This window comes from Anabas testudineus, chromosome 23 (assembly GCF_900324465.2).
Source record: "Anabas testudineus chromosome 23, fAnaTes1.2, whole genome shotgun sequence".
Taxonomy (NCBI): Eukaryota; Metazoa; Chordata; class Actinopteri; order Anabantiformes; family Anabantidae; genus Anabas; species Anabas testudineus.
Window position 1 is genome coordinate 1,766,122 of NC_046631.1, and position 20,213 is coordinate 1,786,334.

General features: G+C 43.1%; 1 long non-coding RNA gene across 1 annotated transcript; it reads left to right on the forward strand.

Annotated features, from left to right (window-relative positions):
* Positions 1-1,782: 1,782 nt before the first annotated feature.
* On the forward strand, positions 1,783-14,577 carry LOC113164561. The gene is made up of 3 exons (XR_003299016.1): positions 1,783-2,819; positions 13,423-13,648; positions 13,863-14,577. It is a non-coding gene; the product is annotated as an uncharacterized LOC113164561 (long non-coding RNA).
* The last annotated feature ends 5,636 nt before the right edge of the window (positions 14,578-20,213 follow it).

Genomic DNA, 20,213 nt, shown 5'->3' on the forward strand with positions numbered 1-20,213 from the left:
CTGATAGGCTCCTGTCACCATGTCAGCCAATATAGTTGTTTTGTTTATAGCTGCCTGCTGTCTCTTTCTCTTTTCTCTTTCCACTCACCCCACCCAGTCGAGGCAGATGGCCGCCCACCCTGAGCCTGATTCTGCTGGAGGTTTCTTCCTCTAAAGGGAGTTTTTTTTCCTCTCCACTATGGCCTAGTGCTGGGATGGGTCCGCTTTGGAAGATGAAACCTGCAGAGGGACAAGTATGAATATTGACATGACATCCCACAAGGCTGCCAGCAAGATAAGGATGCAACTATTATTGTCCGTTCACAACATAAAACATGATTCTTCAGAGCCACACATTAGATTTTTGTAATTCAGACCCAACACTAATTACAGTAATGTACAGTTAGGTGTCAGTGCAAACATAGTGACTGCTATTATAACATCTAATATATATTGTCATGGTGTTCCGAGGATGAACAGTGAACTGAACTGAATTGTATTATAGGACTGTAGATGGCAGGTGTGTTAAACACTGCAGCGGTTCGTCTGTGAAATGTGAAATGAAGGTAGCTCGGCTATAACTGTGCTTTTGTGAAAGCGCCTTTCAGGGTGATCTCAGCGTTTCGTCATGCGTAGTCACTGATCATTTACAGGCTAGATGAATCATCAGGTGAGTAATGTGAGCGTAGCTTTATTCCAGTTAACCGGAGCTCTTTGGCTGAAACTTATTGTGGAGCCAAACTCAATTGTTCCTCTATTGCTTTGAAGCATTTGGCAGATAATGCGGCCCCAAACACTTCAGAATCCATCCTGCTGCTTTTGTCAGCAGTCATCAGTAGATACAAGAAAACCAGTTCCTTCTTTTATGCAGCACATTAGCTGATATAATTCAAATCGTGAGTATTTTTGTAAACCTCTCAAATTCAAACTGCAGGGAATAGACAAACCTCACACACCCCCAGACCTCTGGTGTGTTCACAAGGTCCCTACTGCCAGGGAGACCCTTTATTATTTACCATAGGGGTTGTACTGCGCTTGTGGAACATCAACATCATTTAAAAAAACTATAACATAAGCATATAACAGTACACTAAATGGCCTATTAAAATAGTACCACAAAGAGACAAGCCTTATATTAAGATTGTTTGTGATTTATGTGATATTTCTGTAAATGCTTGGTGAAAGTGTGAGTTTTTGATGAATCATTTGCAAGTGGACCTCTTCCAGGCTCGATGACGTGCCGTGAATGATAATTGTGTTTCTTGTAAGTGCACATCCAGCACTTGGTAAAGTCCTATTTCTACTTACTGCAAATGGAAGGACACTAGTTACGTTTCATTTGTGTCCACAGGTGAGAATGGTTTTATTACTAAGAAACACTGGGTAGCTGCATCCCGTAATGTGACTCGGAACATTAATTTGATCGTTTTGAAGACTTTTGATTTGGATCACATGTTAAAAAGACATTCAGGAAGATCTAGTTCCACCTGGAAATGCAGAGCAGCCCTGTAAGAGTCTGTTCTTTGATTTCTCGATTGCGTGTCTGGATTGTAATGAGTTTTCAATTAGGACAACACCTGTGGACTGTTTCTTTTCTAAATGTTGCAAAAAGTAAAGTACTTTCTAACATCAATATTTTTGCACTAATATTGCAAATAACTAATGTGTTGTAATTTTATGTGCATATGATGTATATAGTTGGGGATTAGTAGTATAAAGTTGGGGATTGATAATAATCATTAATGATAATATAATATTAATAATTAATATTCAGCCTTATTGTCTGACCCTTATAGAGAAAGTTTCTGCCATTATACCCAGGTGTGGCACAGTCCTCCCAAACAAATCTGATTGGGCTTCCGTGGCTCTCATTCGTATCGCAGTTACAGCCTGACCGATTAGCCCCACATGGTATGGTTGTTACCTCCACCCATCTGTTTATCACTGTGTATAACTATATAGTTACAAACTGTACTGTTCTTTACTGTTTTTAATTTATACTACAATGCACTCTGGTACTTTATTCGTAATATTTAATCACTCTTGGCTGCTTTACAAAGAACCAATCAGGAGGGGGAAAACTCCTGTCCGCCTCTTGTTGTGTTTAAAAGATGTTTCCTCAAAGTGTTAGTCACTCTGTGATGATGTCATATACAGCATGACTTGACATCATCGTTAGCGTCATCAGTACCAGCATCCACAGTTGTTATCATCATCTCCATCACAAGTAGGCTGTTAGTGCCATATAACCATCCTCATCACTGTCAACGCCATCAGTGCCACTGCTGCCTCCACCACCTTCATCACTGCTATCAGCACCAGTGGGATGACTGCTTCTCCTCATCTTCATCACTCTCATCACAAGCTACAACCATCACTGGCTTCGTTTTTAGTCGGCAAACCAGAGCAGGGGACTTTTGGCGTTTTATATTTTAATGAGGGGCGGGGCTTATTTCACAGCAGCGCGCACTGGCCGCCGTGAGCGCGCACCAAGCGCCGTCACGTGTGAGGTCCCTTTAAGTTTCCACTGACAGAGGCCTGAGCGTGTCACATGGACATGATATAATGAAAAGGCAGGGAACACAGAGCCAGAGTGCGGCGAGCTCTTTCCTGATGGAGCAGGGGCCGAAAGGGACGCAGTCATCTGCCGGCCGCCCAGCAGCCATAGAGGCCGATCCGAGCCGATCCTGGCCGGGGCGGGCCGAGTCGAGTCGGACTCACTGCGCCTCATCGGACAGGAGCTGCTCTGTTCGCAGCTGCACCTGCCAGCTATGACACGCACTTGAAAAGGAGAGGAAAATGTCGCCTGGTCCCGGAGCACAAGCGGAACGCCGTTCACCGTGAGTGAAGTTCTTCCTAATAGCTCGGCTGGAGGTGCCATCGGATCCGCGTCGGTGCCGCAGGTGCGTCCGCGAATCTGTGCTGTCCCCCCACCCCCCCCTCCCTCGGTAGCCTGCATTATTCTAGTGAGGACCCGCATCCCCCCAGCTGTTGGGGAAAGTGCGTTTGTTGGAGGAAAGCGCAGTAAGTTTTTTTATCCCGTGCAGGGGGAGAGTTTGATCATGTGTCATGTGCGTATTCTCGCACTGGTATCCGCCAGCGTCCGCATTCCAGGTGCTGTTGCGCACATAGAAATTGAATTGGAAGTAAACAAGTGAGAATATAATAAGGCCTCACGGTGGAGCTTTGGAAAGACAAAAAAAAAAATTGATGTTCACCCACGGTGCTCCAGGGCTTGACTGGAAGCATCCCGCCCTCAGCCTGGAGATCCGACTCCACAAGCCGAGAACAAGTGGAGCTGATACTGTGGGATCATCTGCAGCAGGTTCATAAGGATTGCTCACAAACTGGTTTCTATGTCTATAAAACAAGTTTTATTTCTCACAGTAAAGTGCTGATTGTAATGTGGCATCAGCTCCCTAGGTGACAGGGAGGGGGGATTAAAGATGTATAAACTGGTGCGTGCGTTGTTAAACGTCAGGGAGGCAGTTTTCTGGCTGTGAGCACAGTTTAGGAGCCTTTAAAGCTGCAGACGCATTTGTGGGCGCATCTGTATTTCAACACTCACCTGTGAGAAAAAGAAAAATAACTGGCTGTGACGCTGCGGCTATTACGCACACACACATTTACACACACACACACACACACACACACACACAGACCGGTCTACATTTTGCTGATTCATAACAGGACACTCACATCTGCGCGCACATGACACACACGGTTCTAACAGCGACTAAATTTGGCCGCAGTCTCAAGCAGAGGGGAAACAATTGACCGTGTTAATGCGCTCGACTTTCCGGAGATGCTCCCCCCACCCCCCCGCCACCCCCAAGCAGCGGAGGCTGACTGGGCCAGCTGGAGGAAAACACTAGTTGATGCTTCAGTAAAACTCTACTCAGGTATAGAGAAGTGTGACTCAACAACTCTATATATATATACATAGATATAGATATAGATATATAGATATAGATATAGATATAATTGTATGCATTTTATAAATTGCACCATTAATTGGGGCAGCAAACAAACAGTAACAGTAACAACAGTAGAATTTATTGTAAGCCACAGCTTTCAGCACCACAGTGACTCTAGGTCCAGTATTCCTTGTCTTTTAGCTCTGTTTTTGGGCTCCACCAACTCCTGGTGATATCTGCCTCTTATGGGGCTGTCTGTTGTTTGCTGCTGAGCAATCAGTGGTCCGGTGGGTTTTTATTGGAGCTTTTTTTCCTCTGGAAACAGCTGCTTCCGTGGGCCATAAAACAACACGAGTTACAGTGACGAGCTACAACAAGCTAAAAAAGAGTAGAGCTGAGGGCCACTGCAAAGTTAGGAGCAGGTTTTTGAAAGAAAAGCAAAATATATGTACAGTACAAACATCCACATGAGCAGAAATAAAGTGTAGACATGGACTATTGTAAAAGGAAACTTTTAAAAATAGAATATCTACACAGAAATAGAGAGGCACATCATCAGCAAACATACGCACTTTGTTCTGACACATTGTCTTTGCTAATGCATCTTTATCAACTTAAAGTGTCACTATGCCATTATTTTAGCTCTTTCTCTTATAAAATACATAATCAAATAAGATTAATTAATGAAAACTGGAACTAATTGTTATTATTATTATTATTATTATTATTATTATTATACACTGTAAAAGTAAGCCTTTTTCAAATTCAGGCCCCCCTTTAGTAGTTCCACGCTGCTATTTCTTGCATCGTGTTATTGGAAACGTATGCAAAGTTTTTTTTCCTGTGACATATGTGGAATCCACGAGCGGAGATTATGTAACAGTCCAACCTTTAATGTCACTGTGTCGAGCATGAGATGAAGTTCAGGGAAATGATAATGCTGTGTCCGTACTTGAATGTGTCATGTCACTGCCGGTTCCTGCTTCGGTTGATAGCTGCAGCTGTGCGTTACCTGTGATTTCACACTTTTTAATCAAACTCTCCTTCTTTCTGTCTTTCATTGGACCTTGTAAACAATCAACAACTGTTCCCTGACAAGTAGGAGCAGGGCACAACATGGGCTTTTTGCCGTCCTCAAGCACTTGCTTGATAATGAAATTTGCAATAATCCTGCAGCATTAACCATTAACCGGCATTAATCCTGCTGTGTTTGGCCTTATTAGGCCAAAAACAAATCCATCAGCCTTTTGAAGGGAACTTTCACAGCTCTAAGCTGTCACTTCCGCCCTTGAGAACAATATTTGGCAAACCTATATGCACAGAATTCCACCAATGTGCTTAAAGCTCAGATTAGTGACATGCTTGAAATGGCTGGAGTGTGTCAGAGGGGTCCAGCAGAGATAACTTGCCCCGTTTGTGTGTGTGTGTGTGTGTGTGTGTGTGTTTTCCTGTTAATTCTGTGTGTGTTTTTCTGGGTGCATGCTGAAGACAGACTTTTCTCATCTGCGTCACAGCCTGCCTGCGCACGGCAGCTGTTTATGCTTGCCTTGACTCAACAAATAGATGTTTCTTCTGGATGTTTGTGAGCATGTGTCATTTTCTTTGTTTCCTCCTCTACCTCGTGGAAATGGCCGCCACGCTATTTTATTTTTCCCTTTTTATTTTTTTTTTGCCTCCGAGTTTATGCAGCTAAACCTTCCTCCCTCCATCTTTCTCACTGAATCTCAGGCTCTCGGGTCTTTTCTCAGCAGCATTGCTAAATCGTTGTATCCTCACCATCGGTGGTTAATTTGAGAAACAAGCCCCTGACTTTTTTTTTTTTCTCTTATGTGCTTTTGCTGAATAATTGAAGTAATTTGTGCATTATTGTTGTAATTTTTTTTCAGTGTCTGAACTATGTGTCTCAGCACAGCCAGCTGTGAAAGTTGTATTTCCGCTGCGTTTATGTGGTCATAATTAGCAGCTCCCATGTGACTGGGTGTATGTGTGTGTGTGTGTATGTGTTCAAGCTTGTATGTGAGAACACGCCTGCGAGCACGGGGTGTGCTTGTGTTTACATGACAGCCGACCAGAAAGGGAAGTGACGCAGGCAGCAGCGGAGAAAGGGGAGGGGGGGGCGGTGTTGGTGGTGGTGGTGGTGGGGGGGGGGGGGTAGCTGCAGACATTACACACTGCTGCAGAGACAGAGATAGAAAGAGAGAAGAGCGGAAGGGACAGGAAAACCACAGACACATGAAAGAGTGCGACGGGAGCAAAAGGAGAAACTAATGAGCGATCACTGTCTTCGTTACTGCTGCGGACTGCAGGATGGTCGCCCCCTGTCCCTGCTGTTTCGCCGTGAACAAACGCAGTGTAAAATGAGTAGTGCCTGCGTAGGTCGGGCCTCTGCGCATTTGATTATGAAATGTGTTTACCCTCCACTCACTATAAAAGTAGTGACACAGGCTTTTGTTTGTCCAGAGCTTCGCTTGTTTCCAACTCGGAGCCAACCTCCCCGGTTGCTATTCACAGTGACCTCATCATCTCTCTGCCCAGCTGCCCTCCCAAACTGGAGCAGACTCCCCAACTTTCTTGGCTGTCAGAAGACTTAAACATAACAGCCTCATTAATGGACACTCCTCAAATATTTCCTCAGCTAACACCGGGCGTCCTAAGAGATGGAAGAGGGACATGGGAAGATGGCTCTTACAGAGCAGCTCATTAAAGTCCCAATGAGCCATCTGACAGGATGTATTATTCAGGGGATTGGTGAAGGGGAAATCTGCCAAAAAGAAGTGTGCTCAACAATGAGGTTTAGAGTGTTCTCACCTTCTCATGTTGACATTATTGAAACTGGACTCTACAGTGACTATTTGCCCTCATATAGCATCATGTCAAGCCGTGATCTGTCCCAAGAGGCCACACAAACAAACAGTATCAGTGCTGTTTGGCTATTCATAGAACGATTCCCTCAGTGGGGCAGAATGTTAACCTTTGTCTTTCGGGTGGTGGTAGAGCAAAGGTTACAGAGTAACCTACAAAAAAAAGTCAACATGGGTTATCCTCATTGGAGCATGAATGTGACCAGGGAATTCATTGTCAGCTGAAAGTGGAATAGAGCTCAATTCAAAACAGAAAGGGACCCTGGCTTTGGGTACTATGGTATCAACATGGACAAAGACTGACTACTGAGGAGCCTAAAAATGTTAAGTAAGTAAAAGATAATGGGTTCAGATTTTATATTTTGGGCATGCACTAGAGCAAAAGCCAATTTATTGCCCACATTAGTAAGGGTTTATCCTCTGGGGTGCAAGAATGTGATCATTTAATTTCACAGTAATCTGCTTAATTAATCTTCGAATTTAATTTAATTGGAAAACGCTGTTCTGATGATGGTGCTAGAGGGAAAGGTTGGAGGGCGGAGGTGAAATCAGTCATTCCATGGGGATCGCAAATACAAATCATAGCTTGGAGCTGGCCTGCTCAGAGGTGAGTGGCAGATTGCATTCTTAAGCAGCCTGCAGGATGAAGGGTGAGTTGGCAAGAGAGTATGACCTGGCACAACCAGCCTGCTTGGCACACACAACCGGCCTGGGGAGGAGGTGAAATGAAACCTCAGCAGGGCACGGGTAATGGAGGAGAAAACTGCCTGTGTCTTTATTAGAGGGGAGGCGAGAGAGGAAAGGCAGAGATATTACAGCGTTTGTTCCTAACTTAACTCTGTGTGTTTGTTATTTTTCTCGACTTCCTCTCATTTGGCAGAGCCGCCGCACCGTAGGAAACATCAGGTTTTGCTTTAATAAGGATGCAACATTTTGTGCAAGCAGCCCGATGCCCATATGCGCGCCGGCTACAGCAATTAAACTGTAAGATGAAGAAGGAAAATAGAGACAGCGAGAAGAAAAAAGTGATGGTCACAGAGACCACAAGCTCTTGATAGTTGTGTTTTCTCTCTCTCTGTGCCCTCCCCTCTCCTTCCATGCTTCTTGCACACAGAAAACACACACTCATGCTGCCCTTGTTTGCTTTGAATGACGTCCAGAACAAGGTGCTCACATTGTGGAGCAGGACAGACAGAGCTCCGCCACCAGCAAGTACTGCCAGCACCAGAATCTTAAAAGAATGTGGCTGTAGGTGAAGAGATAAAACACGTTTTTTAAAGCACGCAGGTCAGATTTGAGGGTGGCGTTAGTTGGATGGGTTTCAGAATTCCTCTACTGTTTGGATTATTAGAACACCTCAATAGAGCAAGGCCATTATTAGTGCTATCGGTATCACTTGGGCCTGTGGGTATCATTTCCAGGTGGATAAGAGTTCAAAGTGATGGACTGTTTGGGGAAAGAAATACGGTAGCTGGAAGGAGGTTGAATAATAGATGGCGAGATAGTGTGCAAATAACTGGGGCGGAGCTGCTGGACAATGCGTTGGAACTCTGTTTTACCTTCGCATTTGCATCACGGCGACCTCTGGAACCACGTGTTGGTTTTAGCGTATGCGAGATAGAATCTGTGGTAATTTGGACACAGCGAATGACAACGTTGTTCTTTAATGATAAGTCAAAGGTAGTAAGACACAGCATTTCAGTAGTTTTAATACAAAAGTAATAAACTCAGTGAACTAAAAGAGCAACTTCCTGATGGTGATGATGATTGGAAAATAAAAGAAGTCGACTATCCTCCTTCGTATCTGCGGGGTTGAAAAAAAATGCCTGGTCGATCAGCGTGGGTTTATAAAGGCGGGTGCTTCACACACATTTGGGTGGGGAGTTAATAAAAATGAATGGGAGATCTTTGTCAGAGAGCTGGTTAGTGAGGTTATAGCTCCATTTTTGACAGGAGGAAGTTGGGGAGGAATTAGTTAAACAGGAGATAGTTGAAGGGGAGGTGCGGGCTGCTACAGCTCAGCGAAGTAGGCCAAAGGCACCAGGGAGTGTCACATGAACCAACGCTATGTTAGCCATTCTCCAGTGTCCTGTTCAGCCACAGATGGGAGGAGAGACACACGGAGGGAAAAGAGAGAGAGGGAGAGAGACACGGTGCGTCATGTTTCCCATGCTGCTTGACGTCTGTGCATGACACCCTAAACCACAGCGCTGCGGAGGGGAAGTGCTCATTTCCATCGGCCCCGGAGACGGCGCTGACCTTCTCTTTAACCACATTAACCAGAGCTCAAGGTTAGTGAAGCCAGTTCCTTTCCTCCAAGGCGGAGGGCCCACGTCTGTCTGAGCCACAGGAAGTCTGACGTGGTCCGGAGTGTCGCAGGCTGTGGCAACAAATCTTTGACCGGGCTGCTGTCTGTTTGCCACCTATCACGTCTCATGATCCCATTCTCTTCCTCCTCCTCCTCCACCACCGCCTCCTCTTTTTCCTCCGTCTCCTCCTCCTTCCCCCCTTCATCCTAATCCACTAGCTGCTTCTCTTTACTACCTGATGTGAACCTCTTCTTCTCCTCCTCCTCTTGTTGTCTGTTTACCACCTCCTCTGCGTGTCCCCTTTATCCTCTTCCTCTTTCATTACCTCCTCATGTTGTCTGTTTACAATCCTTCCTTCCTCCTTGTCTCCTCATCTTCCTCCTACTTCTCCTCATTTGTCCTCCTCCTTTCTTATCTTCCTCGACCACATTATAATCCTCCTTTTCCTGTGTGTTGCTCATCTGACATGCACTCTCCACCCCTTCCTCCTCTTCCTTCTCATCCACATGTTCTCCTCATCCTCCTGCCCCACGATAACCTCCTTCTCATCCTCCATCTTCCTCATCCTCCTTTCTTCTCCTCTTCCTGGTGAGAGCATGCCAGTGGATCACCTGTCATACTGTCACAGCCTCCTGCTCCTCTTTCACTTCCTCTTCCTCCTCCTTTCAAAGCAACCACCGTGCACAAGCCCTCACTCTGACACATCCCCACGGCAACAGAAGGCATGGTGATACAGGGGGAGTCTGTGAGAAAAGGAAGTGGAGGTGAAGGGATGGGGAGTGGGGTAGTTGTGAGGTCAGAGCGATGTGGATGAAAGAAAAAAAACAAACCCATCGATACTGACTCGTCTGTTTGTACATCCGTTTTCTGGGAGAGTTTCTTCTTCTCCTCTCATGTCGGCCTTTGTGCAGCACGAGGAGGAGCGAATAGGGTTTCGCCACGGCACCAGTTTCCCCAGTAACCAGAACCAAGTAGACTGGCCAAACCAGTTCACTCTGCAGGAGGAAGTGCCAGGGTTGCATGGGGATAACGCAAGATCTCGGGTTCCTGTGAATTCACAAAAAAACAGCACACAGAAGGCTTTGTTTCTCAGAAAGCCTCTTGATGTGGTGCCGATGCTGCTGACATTGTAGTGTTTTCATGCACAAACACGCACGCCACCGCTTGCTCATCCCTCGCCGACCACATCCACTTCTACGCGTTGATGATGAGAGATGCAACAGCTCCACTCCTCTTTCCTCGCTGGCTTTTTTTTTTTTTTTTTACGTCACAGCGACTGGCCTAGATTGTTGAAAATGGACCTGGAACACTTGCCGTTTATAGCCTTTTCCCCTGCCTCTCGTGGATGTAACGGCAGAGCAGAACACACACACACACACACAAAAAAAAAAGTCCAGCTGCCCTTTTCCTCCGTCAAACAAAGCCCGAGCCCGTTTACAGGATGCTTTTCCAGTCCAAAAAAGCTAAAATGTGACTTGTGATGATTCAGAATTCAGTCAGTCTGTGCACCAATCTGGTGTAACAAAGCATTTTGTACTGAAACAGTCACACACACACTGACTCAACGGGCAGTGCCAAATAAGCTCACACACAGGAACAGGGGCCAGCTTTTATTGACGTCCCTCACTTAACAAAATAAAAGCAACAAATTAAATGTCGGCTTAGCACAGATGTATCACTTCACGTCTGTGTCACAGTCGTGTAATAACCAAATTTAAGGGATTGTTAAAGTCTCCCCCTCTTTATGCTCGATGAAACTAAAATTTCAGATATTTCTATTGAACTTTTTCAATTTCCATTAGAAGCAGATTGTTACGACAGAATGGTTTGAGAGCAACCCATCACGAACATTTCTGTGTATAACAAGACATTGCTCGTCAATCATTGCAGAATTATTACCTTGTTTGTCCACCAGAGAGCACTGACAAATTGATTTAGAGCTTTAAAATGTCCCTTATGACTCAGTCACAAAACTAAATTAAAGGGTCCTTGTGGTAGAAATGTGTTAATCTTTATAATATAGTGCTAAACGATGAGCATACTGTGCAGTATATTATGAGGCCTCAGATGATTTGTCAGAATGACAAGTGAAAGGTTTAGCAAGAAGCTGCAGCACAGAAATATTAAAGTTATGCCTGAGGTGGAGTTTAGATACATTATACAACATATGATTATATAAGTTGAGATTTCTAGCACTACATGATTGTATCACAGCATCACCATATGAGGTGCATATTGTACATGCGTTAGCAGTTAACAGTTGTCCACCTGCTGAATCTCTGTCCGGTACTCTCTCTGTTTCTGTTTCCCTGAGGGAAATGTGTGTCTGTTTAGCTGCTAAATGTTCCACTGTGTCCACCAGCTGGTAGTGGACAGTAGCTATATCACAGCTTTTTTTTTTTTTTTTGCTGAATGCAGCTCTCTGCTGCAGCTGGGGGGAAAAAAAAAGCAATGAGCAAAAACATTAAAGCTGCAGGTTGTCAAACCAAAACAAGGTGCTGAAAGATAACAAGATAATCCACATAAAGGAGGGTAATTACAGTGATGGTTTGCACTACAATAGTTATATTTCTATTTCCACACAGACATTTCATGTGTTTTTGAAAGATTGGATATGTGCAGGTGCAGCTTTAAAAGTGTGTATTAATTAGTATTAGTCACCCTGTGTGTCCATGTGGGAGAAGGAAATTACCTGCATGGCCATCATGCTGCTCTAGCCTTGTTTGAACCACCCAAACCAAGTCATGAGATGTGTTTTGTGTGTGTGTGTGTGTGTGTGTGTGTGTGGTGTGTGTAGTGTGTGTTCACATGCATGTTTATGGTGCTGGGAGGTGTGGATGGGGCTCACTTTGTTCTCTCAGTGTCATCTTATTGATTTGGTACTCTTAGCTTTTCTCTCTCTGTGTCTCTTTCTCTCTCTCCGTCTGCCCGCCCGCTCTGTTACATAACAGCACTCTTGGTGTGTGTGTGTGTGTGTATTTGTGTCCCCGTGGTTGCCCCTGCCTTCAGGAAATCAAACAGGAAACATACAGCTTTCAGATCTGACTAGCCTCCAGGCTCATGTGGGTGCGTTACCAATAGTGTTAACACTGATTGCCCCTGGGGCAGAAATACGTACTGCTGTATGTGTGTGTGTGCAGACTTTCAAGCTTCCTTGCTGCAGCCTGTTTAATTTCCCCTAGATGGAACAATATAACAAACAACTAGTGCTCATTCTGGCTTGAGGTGTGTGTTTGTTTGGCTATCATTGTGAGGATCAGCATGAATTTTTGAACTGACATTGTTACAAAGTGAGGACATTTTAGCCAGTCCTCACAACGAGAAGGGTTTTTAATGAGCTTGGTTAGGGTTAGGCTAAGACAGTGCATGTGATAAATTAAACATTGAGAGAGTAGATCAGCATGGCGTACGTGACAATAGGGAGCTAGAGAATGCAATATGTCAAAGAGTGTCCTCACACTGACTGCCATATAAATGTGTGTATGTGTTTACGTTCACGTGCTAGAAGGTGGATAATCAAACCGAACCCAACAGACACATCAGTACCCAGGAAAGTGTAGACGTCGTGTTTGTGTTTGGGTAGGGTTTGGTACTTTAGGCTAAACAGGTGTACGTGTGTGTACTTGTACATATTTAGGAAAGTAAGTCCATGCTTCATCACAACAAAACTAACTGCATCGGGTCCCGGATTGCGCATGTGTGGACATGAAATACAATAAGCCTGTTGGGTTCGGGTAGGGTTCGACCACCGCGCTCTCTGGCTGAGCGCGGGTTCAGACAGAAAAATGCTGCGTGTATCCTGTGTATGCTCTGTCACTCAATAATGGTGCTGTTGTAGTTGGAGGTATTAATGGGGATTAGTGTATGATTAAACAATGAGATGGATGCATGTGCGAGTGTCAAATGAACCTTACACACACACACAGGCACACACACACACAGTGCCGTGGCCTCAGATCGCCTCTAATGGCATTAGGCAGGCCTCAGCAGGGGAGGCCAAGCTGCTGTTCATTTCAATTAGAGCCCACGCTGGGCATTCTCCCTAATTCAGCTCATTTCATATTTATGAGGGAGAAATGCAAGCAATACTTATGTACTCTGCTCTGTTGATCCCAGGGGGGTGTTCTCACTAAAGACAGTTAAAAGATGTGATTTTAATGGATGTCAGGCCGGCGTTTGGATGTATGACTATGTGGGTATGATTGGTGAAGAGGGGAGAGAAGAGAACAGATTAGATTTGCACTTGTGTAACTAAAGTGTTTACTTAGAAATGTCTGCTAGTGTTTTTGCATAAGTGGATGATATTTGTGTGTGTGTGACTGAGCACCTACAGTAAAAGCTGGTTTTCTCCTACAGAGCCCCAGAGGATCAGTGGGCGTCCACTATATGAACCGTGCAGAGTGGTCGGGAAAGCAATTATTCTGTTTTATCCTGTCGGCCGGCTTATCCGCACGCCGCGCGCCGCTTCTGTTGTGTCAGACCAATAAAAGTGGCCACGATAAATCCTGAGGACCCATCACTAAATCTATATCACACCCCGAGAGCTTCCATTTGCAGACGTGTGTGGAGTTTCTCTTTCCCAGTAAGTGTTGTTTCTCCATGCTGACCTAGTCATAAAGTGGTTAATTTTAGAGTGAACGTGTGTATATTTTAAACATTAAGGTAAAAATAGGATTTTCATGGCTTAACTGCTCTTGCCCTAAGACTAAATTAGTTAAACACTTCCCGGTTGACATTTCATGTGTTCCAGTCAGTGTGTGACTATTTATTTTTTCATATTGCTTCCTCATTTGCAGTTAGAGAGCCAGAGAGAGGTTCCAATGACCTGTGTGCTGCTCAAACATGCTGCTAGGATCGTTTCCCCCGAGCCATGCCGACACTGGGTCAGAAGTGAAATAGTCATCCATATCCATTCATACCGCTAAGTCATTAGTCAGAGGGAAAGCAAAAGTAGTGACATGCTAATTTCTGTTTTCCCGATCACTCCACACGATTGTCTCTCCGTCTTCCCCTTCAGCTGTCCTGGCAGCCTCTGATTGGCCCGGATCCACAGGTTCTCTTGGTGACTCAGTCCACTCAGCGAGGCAAAAGCACAGCCTCTTATGTCACGTTGCCATAGCAACTGCAGGGGGTTTGGGGGGCATCAGGCAGTGATGAAGCGAACAGAAGCCATTTCCTAATAAATCGAGTTTTATTGCCTCTCTCTGTGTGTTTTTCTCCTGTGTGAAATGTAAACCTACTTTAAGCGAAGAAGAAGAAGAGAAGGAACAGGACGGTGTCGGGGTGGTTTTATCTTTTACACGCAACGGGCACTTTCCTAGAGCTTTAGAAAAACAGTAACGTTTACATACACCCCTCTATACGAGCTGACAGAGCAAAAATGTTTTTCCTATTAGACACAAATTAGAAAGTTGATAAGGTTTTTAGATTTCTTTGATCAAATCAGATGTGTTGACCACTAGGGGACAGTGGAAACAAGCACACAGCATGACCTTTTAAGGTAAACATATGATTGAGCAGTTATTTTCACAAATTGAACTGAATTGTCCACTATTCACTCTCTTTAAGCTCCGTGTTTGGTCTCTACCAACTGTGATAGAAGTATCCTGATTAAAATTAGATAACATCAAATCACATTTATAAAACCATGCCGTGCTTTTGAGGACACTTTAATATAGTAGATACATTTACACACGCAGGAAGTGATATGCATAAATAGTTTAATAAATAATAATCATAATCACATTTTTAAACAATGAAAACAATTTAACTCTAGACTTTATTCATTTATTCCAAAAAAAAAAAAAATGTTTTTAACAGTGTAGTGTGCTTGGCATTAGTGCTCATTCTGTGAAAACTGTTGTGTAATAGTTTCTCTGCTTGTAGATGAAGCACGGCAAGGTTTAAAGAATAATAATAACCCCGATGACATCACTAGCACACTTCAAATTTAGAACAGAAAGTTTCTTACAAACTGGAGTTCTGCTGAAAAACATAATGAGATGAATGAGATGAAACCATGTAGCACAGCTTATTGGGCGCGACAATTTAACGTTTTGACCTCTGCATATCTGTATTAATCCTTCCCTTCTGTGCATTTGTCATTTTCATAAATAGAGATATGTATCTATTTGTAATGATAAAACAAGAGTAATCAGTAATCAAGTAGGAATACTACATACTAGAAACTATATTAAACATAATAAAAGCTGTGACTAAATGCATTTCCCCGTGTAGTCATGCAGTCTCCTGCATCTCTTGGTCTTAAACAGCATGTCCTCACTAAATGAAAGCACCACTCGAAGCCTAAGACACAATGCACAGTACATTCAGGTGCGTCGTGCTGCAGGAATCATACGGCTGGGTAAAGTATCATTAGAGTCACGGCAACCGTTTCTGTGTACTGGCACAAGGGAAGGCTTTGTGCGTTGACGTACCTGCGTGGGAGTTCTTTAGACTGTGTGTCCTAACCTGCTCTGAGTCTCAGATCTGCAGGTATAATGCAGTCCTTCTCTTGAAACACCCAAATCAGGCGTTGCGATGTGTTGATGCGCTTGTTGTGCACAAGTCTGTGGATGTGTTAACCTCTTCCCGTCTCCCCTTAGTTGTATCCATGATTGCCTCACTTGCATCTCCACCTGATCGATCAGTTAAGGCCATTTTGAAACAATTCGTTTCAGTTTCCAAATTGTGGACTGGACTATTGAGGATGACGTTGAAGCATGTTCACTTAACAGGAACGCTGCAAAGATTTTCTTCTCAAACAATATTCATATGAATCATCAGTTACGATATAAGCTCTCATAAATAACACTGACTCATGTGTGGCCGTGATGTCGGCACACATTAAACGTTGCAGCTCAGCCATGTGATTAATGCAGATGCCGCATGTTGCGTGCCCATGTGTGTCTTTCCCATGTATCACTCACCTTGACCACTTACCTCAACAGCTTAATTGAGCCTTTAGTTCTTTCCTCAAACTCCTCACAGATAAACGGTGGCCTGCCATGCCCCGCACTTGTGCTAATTTTCCCAAAGAAAGGAAATGCCTGCATTTGGGATTCTTAGGACGATAACATCAAGTTAACTGCATGTTTTCTGGAGGAACAGGCTGTGTTGTGGATGAAAAAAGACAATACTAATGTGTAAAATGAACACAGGTTTTTGTAGATGCAGGTAAATTCCCTGTTAAAAGCAGTCAAGGTTGCAAATATCCTTTATAACGGTGACATTTCAGAGAAATTGTGCTCATGGGCTGAGAAGCAATTAAGCCAAATATTAAACTTCGGCATAAGGAATAGCTTTGGAGAACTTTGAAATGCAAATCACTCGCCCTTTGATCAAACGCTGTTGACATTTGATTAAACAGAAAGTTGAGATCCTACACGAGGTTTTATTTATCAAGAAATTACTGTACGTCTTCACCTGTGTACCTGTGTCACTTTTTAAAATGGGCGTTCAGCATTGTGCACATCGTGCTGCCAGCTCAAGTTTCTATAAACAGGAAGCCTGTTCTCAACACTAAAGGCAAAGGTACCCCTTACTGTTGGTATTGAGACGCCTACGTCCTTATTAGAAGCACAGGGATGTCAACTGATCGTGTGAAACATTATGTGCTGTAACTAGACCATTATAGTACTTCTCTAGACTTGCATCTCACAAAAATTTTTGTAAAATTTGCTACAGTATGTGACAAAGTGACAAAGTGCAATGAACTCACAGTAACAGGGTTTATTCAGCACGAGAAGCACTTTGTAGAATTGACCGCCATACGTTGGTCTGTCACAGTAGATGAAATTGCATTAGTGCCGACTGAAGTTGGCAGTTTTATTGAGTGTAATTTATACTGAAATATACCTCAACGATACATGAAATTACATCCATCAGGGAGTTTTGGAATATTGTCAATTGTAAAGTGGCCAAATGTGGAATTTGCAGTGCGCGGTCAATTAGTTGAGTAGAGTGATCTGTCTTTGAGCACTTTTTTTTAATTTCTAATTGAATGAATCCAGTTGTGCATCAAGTTCTTTAACCGCATTTGTATTAGCATTTTGTTGTTATGTAGGATTAGATAATCCACTGAGCTACAAAGTCACGCCATGTGAGAAATGACTGAACGATACCTCTTTGTTTTAACAGCGCAAAAAATGTTTTCGCGTTAAAGTGGGTTTCTCCTTGTCAGTTAGAAACCTGTTGAAACGGTCGGGCCGAGCTCACGTTCACCTCACAGAGCTGGTAATTACTGTTTAAACCACACCAGCACTTTGCTCCCCTGCTCACTGCTGCAGAGAAAGAAAAGTACCCGAGAGCTTTATGTGTCAATAATAAACCTTCATTATTAACCCCCCTCAGTTTCTTTCTCTTTCTTAATGTGTCATCAGTAGGCCCTTTATTGTTAATGCATCAGCTTCTGTCCTGTGAAAGCTCTGGTTCTGAATCACAGGACATTTTGTGGGTTTCAGGGAGGTTTTATTTCACTTAGCGAGAATTGAAATTGCTGAATTTGGTCACATTTGGGACTTTAGGATCTGGAAATGTCACATGAGAAGTTTCACTTTAAGTCGGGGTCCGAGCGACACACACACACACACACACACACACACACACACACGCTGTGCATACACAGACAGCCTGGCTGGCTACTGAAGTCTGCTGCTAAGGAGGTTTTTCTGTAGTCACTGAATTATCTTGGTGTAGTTGGTTTGTGTATTAGGCTTCAACCAAGTCTTGTCTTTCCAAATATTTTTTACTGGGCTTCGAGGTGCTTTCAAGGTGCTGTCTGAGCCTCCTGTGACTCACTGAACAGCAGTGCAGAGGTGTTCACTCCTAATTGTGAGGCTCGCCCTTCTAACCAATCAGAATTTCTGCTTCATTAGTACATTTTGGAGCAGTGGAGCATTCAATGCCTAGGCACTCGGCAGACCTTGGAGAAGCTTAGCAGGGCAGTTTGAGTTGTTGTTGTTGACTCAGTCACACACTTTTAGTCAACTGCGGCTACTTGTTGTGGACTATAATGTGCAAAGGGGTTTTTCTAAACTAAGAAAGTGCGGTCATCATAGATTTAAAATTGAAATGCAATTATAACAATAACTTTCCACAGAGACAGAGTGCCATCACACAAGTGAGAAAAAACTCCTGCGCAGGCCCTGGTTAAAGAACCTGTGAAAACAAAATGCTAAAGTAAGAAAAAAAACAAAAAACATTTGTAAGTATGAAAAACAAGAAGAAGTTTAGATTTGTTTAGAGAAGATCGCTCTAAGAGTGGATCAGAGAAGTTGTTTAATAATAGATTTGAACTGCGTTGTAAAATGTATAGATTATAATTAATTATATGCATCATCATGTTAATGTAGTGTACGATGTAGTATAGGAGTTAGCATAGAATAGGAGAGTAGGTCCAGGAATCTGAATGGGGTGGGATTCTATTTTTAGTATTTATTTTGCAATAAAACATTTATTCTAATCCCTTATTTTAACCCTTATTTCAAGAGACTCTCACGGGTCATATGAGAATGTAGAGACAACCTTTAATGATGAGACTTATAATCACTTCTCCTCTAAAATTATTAAACTTGCATTAGCTAACATAGTGGGCTCATGGAAGGCAGTACCAATGTTTGCTGATGATAGGTTGCTGTACATTAATGTACAGCATATAGTCATTTACAATATGAATAGTGTTTGAACTGTATTTCTGATCAATTAGATGTTATAAAATCTGCTTTCCTCTCAAAAACATAATCATTTCTACGTGTGTCCAAACTTTTGACTGGTAGTCAAAATTGTAGTGTTTATGTAATAGCTAGTATAGGACGTCACAGTCCAATGGACGTCTCTTCCCAGAATCTACTTATCTGCTTTCCACCTGAACTGCACCCAGTCTCAGGTTACAGTCATCTAATTGGAAGTTCGGTTACCAGGTCATCTTGTGGTCATCCCTGTTTTTTGTGCACTTTTTCCTCCACTATTGTCCATTAATATGCTTTGGTACAGCACTCTGCAAACATCCAGCCCTTTTAGCCATGATCTTCTTTGGCTTACACTCCTAGTGGAGGCTGCTGTTGATTACCTCTGTCAACTCAGCAGCCTTTCCCTCGACTGGGGTTGAGTGTGATGAAATGGACAGAGAGATACACAATATTTATACTCTGTGAATAATAATTCACTCTAACTAAATAAAATATTCCTATATTTTGGGATACATATTTTTTAAACTACGGAGAAAAAAAAACTTTTATCACTATATTCTTATTTGTTTAGATGAGCCTGCATGTGAGGTGGATTTACAGTATATGTTCTCATGGAGAACAAACTGTGAAATAGAAATACAGTTATCAGTTACAATACAATTATCTGTACTCACTACTGCAGGAAAATTATATAACTTTTAAAAAGTTAGCTTCACTGATTCAGGTTTGTTAATTTATACAATTTTGTAAACCTATGCACCATTTCCACTAACCAGTCAAGGCAGATGACCGCCCACTCTGAGCCTGGTTTTGCTGGAGGTTTCTTCCACTAAAGGGAGTTTTTCCTCGCCTCTGTCTCCTTGTGGGGTTGTTGGGTTTTCTATAAAATTGTGTATACAGTTATATTTTGCCAGATCTTGATATGACCTTTTGTTGTGATTTGGTGCTATATTAATACATTTGATGTAAAAGATAACATTTGAAGAACTCACACTGCAGAGTGAGATAAAATATGTTTGCACTCTACATGAGTAATGTTCTTCTTCCTGTTCAAACAACCATATTAAGCTGTTTTCAGTGACTTTGATCAGATTTAAATGAGTTTAAGGACTGAATTCAACATCATGGTTAGTATTCTGGAAGGAAGAAGACTCAATAAAAAATATTAGTGGATTCAACATAATCCTCTATGGGTGTTTTGACCAGATGTTTTGAGCGAGAACATCATGTACAGAGTTGGAAGAGCCGGTACAGTTTGTACCATGTATGCTGCGTCAACGGTCGCCAAGGGTGTGCTCAGCATCATAACCAGATCACACCATGGAGCTAAAAGCCACAACATAACCGACCTAACAGTCCTCGTCAAAGCAGGGGTCATATCTTGATTACCTTATGAGTGGTGAAGATCTGGTTTGTTTGATCATTTGTACCAGCAGGAAGTGAGAGAAAGACAAAAAA